The 10,627-nt window shown below is 35.2% G+C and overlaps 1 long non-coding RNA gene across 1 annotated transcript; it reads left to right on the plus strand.

Moving 5' to 3' along the window:
- The first annotated feature begins 2,114 nt into the window (after positions 1-2,114).
- On the plus strand, positions 2,115-7,370 carry LOC145789422 (uncharacterized). The gene is made up of 2 exons (XR_014327250.1): positions 2,115-2,428; positions 4,867-7,370. It is a non-coding gene; the product is annotated as an uncharacterized LOC145789422 (long non-coding RNA).
- The last annotated feature ends 3,257 nt before the right edge of the window (positions 7,371-10,627 follow it).

Here is a 10,627-nt window from a genome sequence, read left to right on the forward strand (position 1 = left end):
GTATAACTCAGTGGGTCTCTAACCAACATAGACATTATACAAATGGTTCCATTTTGCCATTTTATGGATATTTCATCCGCGGGAATTGGCACCCATGTATATGCTCGGTTTTAGAGACTTTCACTCTGGATACACAGGCCAACTTACTTTAATGGAGCCCATCCCCTTTCTTCTCCCAAACATAAAGTACATCCCATTTCTTCTTCCAGATATCATACATTTACAATGTATCAAAGGCATAGTCATATTCAATGACAATGGATAAGAGATTAGTTTCAATTCACCTAATCCTCATGCAATTTCTACAACAATCATAGCTATCCTCCACCGATAGCCCAAAACAGATATTTCTAAATAGATATACAATCTCCAAGATAGATAAATTATCCAAATTTCCATAGGTGAGAGGTAACACACAATTTGTATAAACATTCATCCAATTTCATATTCCCAATACCAATTTCATTTATTTATACAAAATGACTATTTAAGATATTTTACGGTAAAACTCCATTTTCCTTCAAAATCCACCCCGGGTATGAAAATCAACAATTTTATCACAACACAATCTCACATCTACTTTCATAACCATTTTTAATACATACATTTGAAAACCTCTCTTTTGATTTTAAACTAAAAACCTAGGTTTGTTCAAAATCATCCCGAAGTTCTAATATTCTTTACACATCAACAAATAACTAAGTTAAAACTCATAGAAGAGTGTAGAAAGTCCCTACCTCAAAGTTAGAGATCAAGGAAGCAATGGAGGAACTTCAAAGATGCCGAAACCAAGTTTTGTTTGGACTAAAATGGAGCTCTTGAGATGCTTTACCTTTTTTTCAAAGACACTAGGGTTGAAAATCCAACGGATGTAGGTGTTTTGGAAGAGAGAAGATGAGTTTTACAGAGAGAAACTCTAGATCTAGGGTTTTTGAAATGTTTAGAGAGAGAAAGAGGCGAAAAAACGATGTAAAAAGTGACCTTTACGAACTGATATATGCATAGTCTGCTCGAGCACAAGAAGCGACGCTCGAGCGTTAGACACAATAAGTTGTTCCGCTCGAGATCAAGAAGTGACGCTCGAGCGCAGAATTCACACTCTCAGTAGTTTTGTAGACAACAGACCAATGCTCGAGCGCAAGAAAGGTCGCTTGCGCTCGAGCATAGAAAGCACCATTCAAGCGTAGAATATACTCCAGTAATTTTGCAGACCTGCAAAAGAATTGAGAGTTCACAAAGCCCTCTCGAGCACAAGAAGTGCCGCTCGAGCGGATGAGTAAAATTTTGGGCAACAAAAGTTTGAAAACCAAGCAACTAACCTGTTCCAAATGCAACAATTACAATCCAATAGCCAAACTCTAGGAAATATGAGGGGAAAAAGACATGAACAACACTACGAAACCACGAAACCCAAGTCTAAGATACAAAAGGATCGGGTTAAAACCGAAATCGTTATAGGAACATAATTCCAACATATAAGATTTATTAATAACACCCCAAAACATACACCAATGCTAATGACATGATGGGTTTTATTTTTATTTTTATATTTTTATTTATTTTACCAAATTATTTTCTAAGCTTTTTAAAAAAATCCTAAAAATAAAAGTAGACAAATTACAAATATAATAAAAAAATTATTGGTGGTCCAATTGTTGAATGATTCAAACTAGCCCATTTTCTAACATTAAAAACAATTGAATTGAAATGACATATAATTTTCAATTGAAACAAAATCAAAGTCATTACACCACCGCCCAGAATAATAATCAAAAAATAATCGTGCTGGGTTTGTTTAATAATAATCTGACAATTTCAGCCTCCGACCAGACAGCGCTGGCCTTGTAGAAAAGGAGAAGGTCGCGATTGTGACACCGGCTGATTCGAGAGCAACGACAGAGAAGAATAGGTTTTTTGTTTTTGTTTGGTGTGTGGTGTATGGGTATGAGATTTAGCCCTTGTTTAGCATTTCCTAAAAAAGATAAAAAGTCAAAAAGTCACTGAAAAAGCAAAAAAATTAACACTATTCACAATGTTTGGGCAGGAAAAAAATGATGAATACTCATAAGGCAAAAAGACAAAATTGCCTTGCTTTTGTCCCTTCCTCTGAGAATACACAAATTTAAAGGATAGCTAGGGCTTACAGAGGGTCTCATCTCAACATCTATTCTCCTTCTCCCCTCAACATCTTATCTCCTTCTCCAAACACACGCGTAAACACTCCTCGTTGAAGCTGCCGACAGTTCGTTACACTCACACCGCTAACTGTCGGAGCTCCGCCATAACCTCCCCTTACAGCATCACCAAAGGCGTCCCAACAAGAGAGCACGTCACACCAATACTGGGCGGGAAAGCCTAGTCGACGTTCAGATCTGCACCACCACTGACCAGATCTTCACCATTTCGGCCCGTACCCCCAAAGTAGAAGGTAACATCTCTTGCAGTCCAATTTTTTGCCCATGTCAAAAATTCGTACATTTCCCTTTTTTGCACAAATTGTTTACCTTTTTTTTTGACTTACATACTTCGGATATTCACATTGGCATTTGAATTTGTGTTTGCATTTTTATGGGTTTTCCAAATTTTTGGCCAACTTGGTATTGTCTCTGTTTTTGTCTGTCATTTTCCCCCCTGGTTTGTTGGTTTGTTTGATGAATTTTATCTTATATCTAGCAAATATGTTTATGGTTTACGAGTTTCACATGACTCCGAAGAAACAATGAAGAAATTAACTTCATTTTATAGTTGAGGATCTTGTTTTCGAGTAGGATTCTATTTATATACCATATTCATATTTGAGAAGGGTTTTTTTTTTTGGTGGTATTTTACATTTACAGCATTAGGGTAGTACTTTCTTTTCAAAAAAAAAAAAAAATCTTCAATTCGATATGCAAAATTACAAATTTAAAGAAAAAGAAAATAAAGATTTGCATTTTGACAGTGTTTCTTCAAAACAAGTTACAGACAACATTAGCAATGGATTTCTTTTTAGCCAATCTTGAATACAAAACATGCTCAAGTTAAAATATAAATTATAGATTAGGATCTTGTTTTCATTGCTAAACTTTATTTCTTTTTCGATATAGTGATAGGATCTTAGTTCCTCTTGGTGTTGAGCTATGGTATGCTACTATGTGCCTGCAAAATCATTGATTGAAGACCTGTGTCCCATTTTGTAGATGAAGTGTAATCAATGCACTAGATGAGATTAATTAAATCATTAATTCATGCAACATCTCAGAAATGAGGAAAACCATTGTCAGTTTCTTCTGAAATGCATGCAAATTGGACACCTAATGCATTCAAGCAAGCTAAACTCTGCAGACTCGAAAACACGACCAATCTGTATCCAACTAATAGATGGTCACAAAGGATTTAGCCTTTGTTAATTATAGATGTTAAGTGATAGATTTTTAGATCCATGAAATTTTATCTTTTATAGATGTTAATTACATTTGTCAAATTTTGAACAATTTAGCCAAAAATATTATCTTATGCATCAATTGTTGTGGCTTGAGGACCCAAAGGAACCATGGGCAGACAGAAAACTTATAAATACATGAAGAGGGAAAATGACATGAAGAAAGGTGCACTGAGTGGTACCTCTTGCTGCTTGCTTTATTCTGTTAATTACAAAAAGGGTTGCGCTCTAGTTAAATCACGTGATAACATGCTTTTTATTGGTTACTAATTGCGATTTACCTTTAAAATGTATTAGAACAAATGTGGAAAAGTATAAATCTGTTATTCACAATAAAACGCACATTTCATTTTACAAAGTCAAATATGATTTCATAAGTCAAATATGTTGATACTAGACAAGATGAAAAGTAATGAGACTATTATTTTTTAAAATCTGATTACGAATTTTTTACTTATAAGAATTCAACCAAACAAACAGTATTGAATGAAATATACATGGAAATCCACAAATGTCTAAAAGCATTTTGGCCATTAAAAGAACCAAACAGATCATAATGCATTTGTGAGGTTAATGACATGTGACGTTTAATGAATGAGACAACAAGGTAGGTATGAGGGGAGGCATTCATGCATGGTTTCCCCAATTTTGCACACATACACTAGGTCCACACAATACCAAAATTTTTGAAAGATAACTTGTAAACCATGTCCATGTTATGCCATTTCACTATTTTCATCTATGGTTGTTCCCAAAATAGAGCATGGCTTTGTTTGTGTCCTCTACCACGTTTGCGCATACAGCACCCTTTTATGTCTATGGCTTTGGCCCGTGTGTTGTGAAGATTTCAAGATCTTCCAAAAATCCGGGTCGTGCCCACTACCAATGCCCTCGTGCAGTGGTGAGTATTCACATGAAAGTGCATTTACATGTTTTCAAACTACACTAATACATGTGTCTATTCAGCCATGTCGTTCTTGGATTGGCTGGTGTGACAAATATGGCTAAACATCGGTGCCTGACACTCAAAACTCAGTTATGGACATGGTCTTCCAGTTAAAGGCTAACATCCTCAACTTGCAGCACTCTTTGCTTCTTCTTCAAATTGTGATGTTCGTCTTGTGTGTTGTTGTTGTAATGTTGTTGTTTCGTAGTTGATTTTCTTCAGTTGGTAGGTTGTATGTAGTTGCCACGCGACACTCTTTTTTTTTTTTTTTTTTTTTGAACTGACTACAATGTCTAGTATGCTATTTTCTTACGATTAAGCAATATTCTATTGTCCGGTCTTCTATTATATGCTTGTCCATCATGTTGCCATGTTACGAATGTGCATGTTACATTTGACATGATTTTTTGCACGTATACCACAATTATTGCTGCACTGTAGTAGCCACATGGATCACTCCTGAATGCAGTCTATGCATTCAAAAAATTTGCGTAAGCAGGGTAGTAGTTAGCCTCAGCCTCAACCTCAGCCATAACCACAGTCCACATATGTGCACAAAGCAATTTGGGACTCCAACGCAGTGCGGCTTTTCTTGGAACTTGTTATGAAGGAGTTGGAATCCGGTTACAAGGGCAGCGTCCATACGATGACAATGCACGGCTACAGGGTTGTGTCCAAGGCCTTCCAGGATCGTACGAATAAGTTCCATGAGGTGAAGTAATTGCAAAACAAGTACAACTTGCTGAAAAAGAATCAGCAGTCATGGGCACACCTTATGGACACAAGGCACGACCCAACTGGCATAAGTTACAACGAAGAAACTGGTTTGATACAAGCATCCGACAAATGGTGGGCCAAATATGCGAAGGTAACATTTCCATGTCTTGTTATTTTGCTAGAAGCACAATTCCATGTCTTTTTATCTGCTCTTAAGGTTGAATCATTTAGTATAATCATAGCATAAGCAAAATCTTCATAACATTGTTATTTCTGATTGAAATTATGATGCTTAATCTTCATATTTAGATTGGGCTGCATTTAATTATGTTAATATGCTTATTTCTCTGCATTTTCATATTCATATTAATATTTGAGTATAATTTTCATCTGTCGTACTAGCTTTTGTTTGTCTGAACCTTGTTTGTTGCTTTTGTTGGGTTTTTTTTTGGTGTCTAATAAGAGAATAGTATTGATATATTCAATCTGGGAGTTGAGAAAGTTTTTAATAAAACTAAAAAACTTCCTCAATACATGAATTTGATTATTGTCATTTTTGTTATAACCAGTGACATCGTATGCATTCATTAGAGAAGTATAATGAATGCATACCTCGAATGCAAACCCTGATCATCCCCTGATTTCGATCCAACCCTCTACTCTTTCACCATTCACAAAAAAATTCAGGTAAATTATATATATATATATATATTAATTTGTATGTGTATTGTCGGGTTGTCTCTGTTTGGTAGTTGAGAAAACGCAGGAAAAATGGAGGAAAACCAAATTCTCGATCTTATTTTGTCATTAAAGAGATAACATCATTACGAATTTTCTTGTGGGAATTCTAGATTTCTAGGCACCCAAATGAGAAGATACCAAAGCTTGAAAATGTTTAAATTTATTTATTTCCCAATACGATTATCAATGTAATGCTATACTAATACTCGTTCAAATGTACTGAAAATGATAGGGTTTTTATAAACATTGTTATTTGTAGAGTAGTTCAGAATCTGGGGTTGTAACTTCTAAATGTTCATCCTTGTACTCTGTGACTGTCATTTTCTTAGCAGCCAAATAGAGCATCAAAAATGGGTCTCGCCAATTTTTATTCTTACACTTTAAAATTGACTTATTCTGATAGTTATCTGTTCAAATGTACTCAAATTTGAATGTTGTTATCTATAATGCTATTTCTAAAGTATCTATGCATTTGGGTTTATAAATGTCTTACTTTCTTACTATTACTTTGGTTGCTGTGAAAACCAAAGTAAAACAAAATAGATTGTGATTTATTCATTTACTTTCTTACTATTACTTCCATGTCTTCTTCTTCTTCTTCTTCTTCTTCATTTCCCCCACTTCCAAATTGACAAGAATGCTTTAAAGTTCAAAACAAAACCGTTGGAGCACGTAGAACTTATGCGAAGGGTGTACGAAGGTGCCACGGCAACTGGAAAATTTGCATGGACACTCGACGCAGATTTCAAACCAGTCCCAACGGATGACATGCCTTTGCCTATGGATGAAGAAGATTGCGAGGACAATAGCGATCTGCCCCCTTTCTAGCCTACCCAGCACAGTGAGCACACTATGGAGGACTGTTACGCACCTGTGGAACAGACTCTCGTGACAGTACGCGCTGCGTCGTCGACAATTCACGTTGATGACACACCTACAAGTGGTGTGACCAAATGCAAAATCCAAGCCACAAAACAGTGGCAGTGAAAAAAAGGGCAGAGCGAGGGAGCTTCAAAGTTGGCAAGTAGCATGGAAAACCTTACGTCCTCAGTCAAGTCACAACAACGCGAGGTCCAAGTGCATCATGATTACGGAAATTTGACGCAGGAGGTGATTGGAAAATGCCTTGCAAGGTTGTACTCTCTACACGGTATTGATCCGGAAGACCTACTAATACCTTTCGTTGTTTCGCTAGTGGACAACCCGGCAAATCAAGCCATATTGTTGTAGCTTCCGACGGACGAGGCGGTCATTAGTTGGATGTGAATCAAGAAGTCCCAAAATTCCATGGGCCCATCCGCGCCAACACATGGATCCGGAATGGGGGGCTAGTTTTGAGGACATGTTTCACCTCATAGTTACTGAAGTTTCAATATAAACAAACATATCTGCTGCTGAATTTGTTTGGTTGTTTTTTTTTTTTGTTTTTTTTTCCCTCCCTAAATACTGCGACATTTACAAAAATTTCAGGTTGGTTAATGTATTTCGATTTGGTTTATGCTGCTGAATTTTAGTGGTTTATTTATTTATTTATTTTTGCTAGCAGTTCATACACTTTTCATATTTCACCATTGAAGTTGTTGACATTTTGGTGGAAAAATAGTAAGTAAAAAAAAAAGTTTGGAAACAAGGTTAGTGACACACCTAAAAAATTATACGAAATACTAACACAACATATGGTGGTTATTTTGTAAAATAAATATTCACACATGCATAACAAATTATTCATCATTTCATTTACGTGTGCTTCGTATAGGTAACATGGTGGACGAAGCCGATCCTAGTAACATCTACGGAAATGTAGGGTTATAGGAAACAATCGATGAAATTGCGAGAGAAATGGTGTTAGAAACTGATCACAACTTACAAAAAGCATGGAACAATGTGACAACGTATTATTACAACCATTATTACAAAGTCCCGCAAAATACATCAATATTGTTAGGACGTTTATGGATGTACTAGTTGTTTAATGGCCACTCAGGCCGGTTTGAAAATGCCGTTAATATGCCCCGACTAGTCTTCTTGTTGTTGTGCGACTCTCTTTAAGATTTTGGATTGACAGTGCCGCAGCGAAAGCATGGGGTGCCGCTCGAAGAGAATGTAGCGATTTTCATTTCTGTTTTGCAGGGAGTTTCTTGGAGAAATTTGCAAGAACGGTTCCCACACTCAAAGGAGACATTATCACGGCATTTCCACGAGGTTTTGCAAGCTATGATACCATTTACGTCGATTCATAGTAGGAGTCTTGCACCGGAGCAAGTCCAATAAGTGGGCCATCCACATTAACGGTCCAAGCGACAGTACTGGCCATGCAAGGTGACGCTGTGTATCAATTTCGGTGCTTACAGTTATTCATAAAATCTGAAATTTTTAATTTACATTTTGTAAAATGCTTGCGTCGCGTAGGACTGCATTGGTGCACTAGACGACACGCACATGATGGCCCGTGTCTCCCAAGAATACGCCACTTTGTACTATGGCTGGAAAGGCGTGCCAATGCAAAATATTATTGTCGTTTGTGACTTTGATTTGTGCTTCACATTCATGTCCGCCGGTTGGGATGGGAGCATGCACAACAGCAGGGTGTTGCGCTATGTCACAACCGAGCCTAAACATCGATTCTTACACCCCGTGCCTAGTAACAAATTCCCTTTTGTCCAACTTGTTTACCTGGACCACTGTGTTTCTTTTATGCAGATTATTTGTGATTAACAAATAAAATATGTAGCACCACCATGAATATATATATATATATATAAAAATTATAATTTGTCTTAACTGTATTAGGAAAATTATGTAATAATTGTTATAAACATACCTAACATGTAATATGAAAATTCATACACAATGGTTCTAGGAAAAACAATGTGGGTGCCGACCCTTTTTTTAAGTCGTGATATTTGACAATGTATTTTTTAAAATGTAAAAAAGTTAAGAGAGGTTATTGTATTGTAACAAAATGTATTTTGTTACGATCAAAACAAATTTTTCTCGATTTTCAAAATTATTCCAAAAAAGTAGCAGTACGAACTAACAAACAAAATAATATATTCGAAAAGTATGAATAATACACAAAATTTTATTGCTCGAACATATGTTGTCATGAGCGAATATCGGCAACATGAGCGAATATTACATACACACTGCAACAACAAGCGCACGTGCAAGGCCGAAGCATTTGTTGTTGTGGCGGGTGTTATCTTTGTTGTATGTTGTATAAAATTTATGTATGTTGTTGAAAAAAATTGTATTATGTCATCATAGCTTACAAGGATATAATTTGTTGTACAAAATTATCAACAACCAAAAATAATATTGTAATTAGCAACAACAATCAAATTCATAAACACGTCAGGTTTATAACATTGTAATTGTATTTTTAAATTTCTGAGATAATAAAAATAATTTTAAAAAAAACTTTTGCTAAGTTTGCATTAATATTATTGAAATAATTTATAAACTTATAATATTATTGCCCATGACCACAAATGAACATAGAAAATATGAAGTATGTGTATATTTCACGTAATAGCTACGGTAACGTGAAGTCTCATTTTCTACCAAATATGAAAAAGACAAGAGAGAAAAAAATTCGCACAAATGTATGAGATGTTGAAAACATTATAGCATAGTGCAACCCCAAAAAATGCTTTTTTCCTTGACTAATAGCAGAACATCACTCGTTTTTGTTTAATTTGTCGCATTTTAATTTTTTTCGGCTTTTTTTAATTAATTTATTTATTTTTGATTTGCTATTTTTTTTCATGTTGCAAACCTTGTACTACTGGGCTGTCACCATTATGGTCTTGTTGAATTCAACACAACAATGTATGTATCCAACAACAGTGCACAGATCATGAGTGGAAAGAAAAAAATAAAAAATTATATGAATGAGAGACAGGTGCACCAGTAGCATAATGCCACCATTATGGTTTTGTTGAATCAACACAACAATGTATGTACCCAACAACAGTGCACGGATCATAGGTGAAGAAAAAATTTAAAAAAAAAAAAAAAAAAGAAAAACAACAACAACAACAACAAAGCCAGTGCACAAAGCCAATGCAACTCAGTGCACTCAAAGCAGACCATGACAACCGTACTGACATGTACGGAAAGCATGTCAGTACTAAGAAGGGTAACAAGGTAATTTTGATATTTCATAAAATATTTTAATACATAATTTTTCGTAAAAAGTTAAAAAATTATCTCAAACAATCATCTTTTTTTCCTTTACTTTTTTGGTCCAAAAGTTAAAAAGTCAACTTATATAGTTCATCCCAAACAACCCTTTAGGCTAAGATTTCTTATGATTTATCTTTTTATATATTAACAAATAAGTGGTTGAGATTAGTTTTCAAATTATATGAATAGTTGAGATGAAATTTGATTAAATTATATTTATATAGTTATAAAATGTATATGTGTTTGTGGGTAGTAAACAGGTCATTTTCAGATCACGGGTCATGTTCGTGTTAATGGGGTTACATGTCAAAATGAACGGGTTAAACGTGCTAATTTCAAATTTTGCAATTTCAACCCAAACACGGCCTACTTATTATATGAGTTCATGGATCGTGTCATATACGAGTTCATGTTAAAAAATACTCAATTCTAATCCGTTAACTTTATGTACAGTTCAAGTCATGTTGAGAATTCCCACCCCTAAGCAAACTCACACGATTTGACAAATTTATAATTATTATCGTCACATGATTTGTCATGCTATCTGAAAATGTCGTAGCTACTACAAATGGCAATTTCAAGAAGTTACATGCAAGTGATAATATCAATTCTAT

This window comes from Camellia sinensis, chromosome 4, assembly GCF_055761805.1.
Source record: "Camellia sinensis isolate YWXY chromosome 4, ASM5576180v1, whole genome shotgun sequence".
Lineage (NCBI taxonomy): Eukaryota > Viridiplantae > Streptophyta > Magnoliopsida > Ericales > Theaceae > Camellia > Camellia sinensis.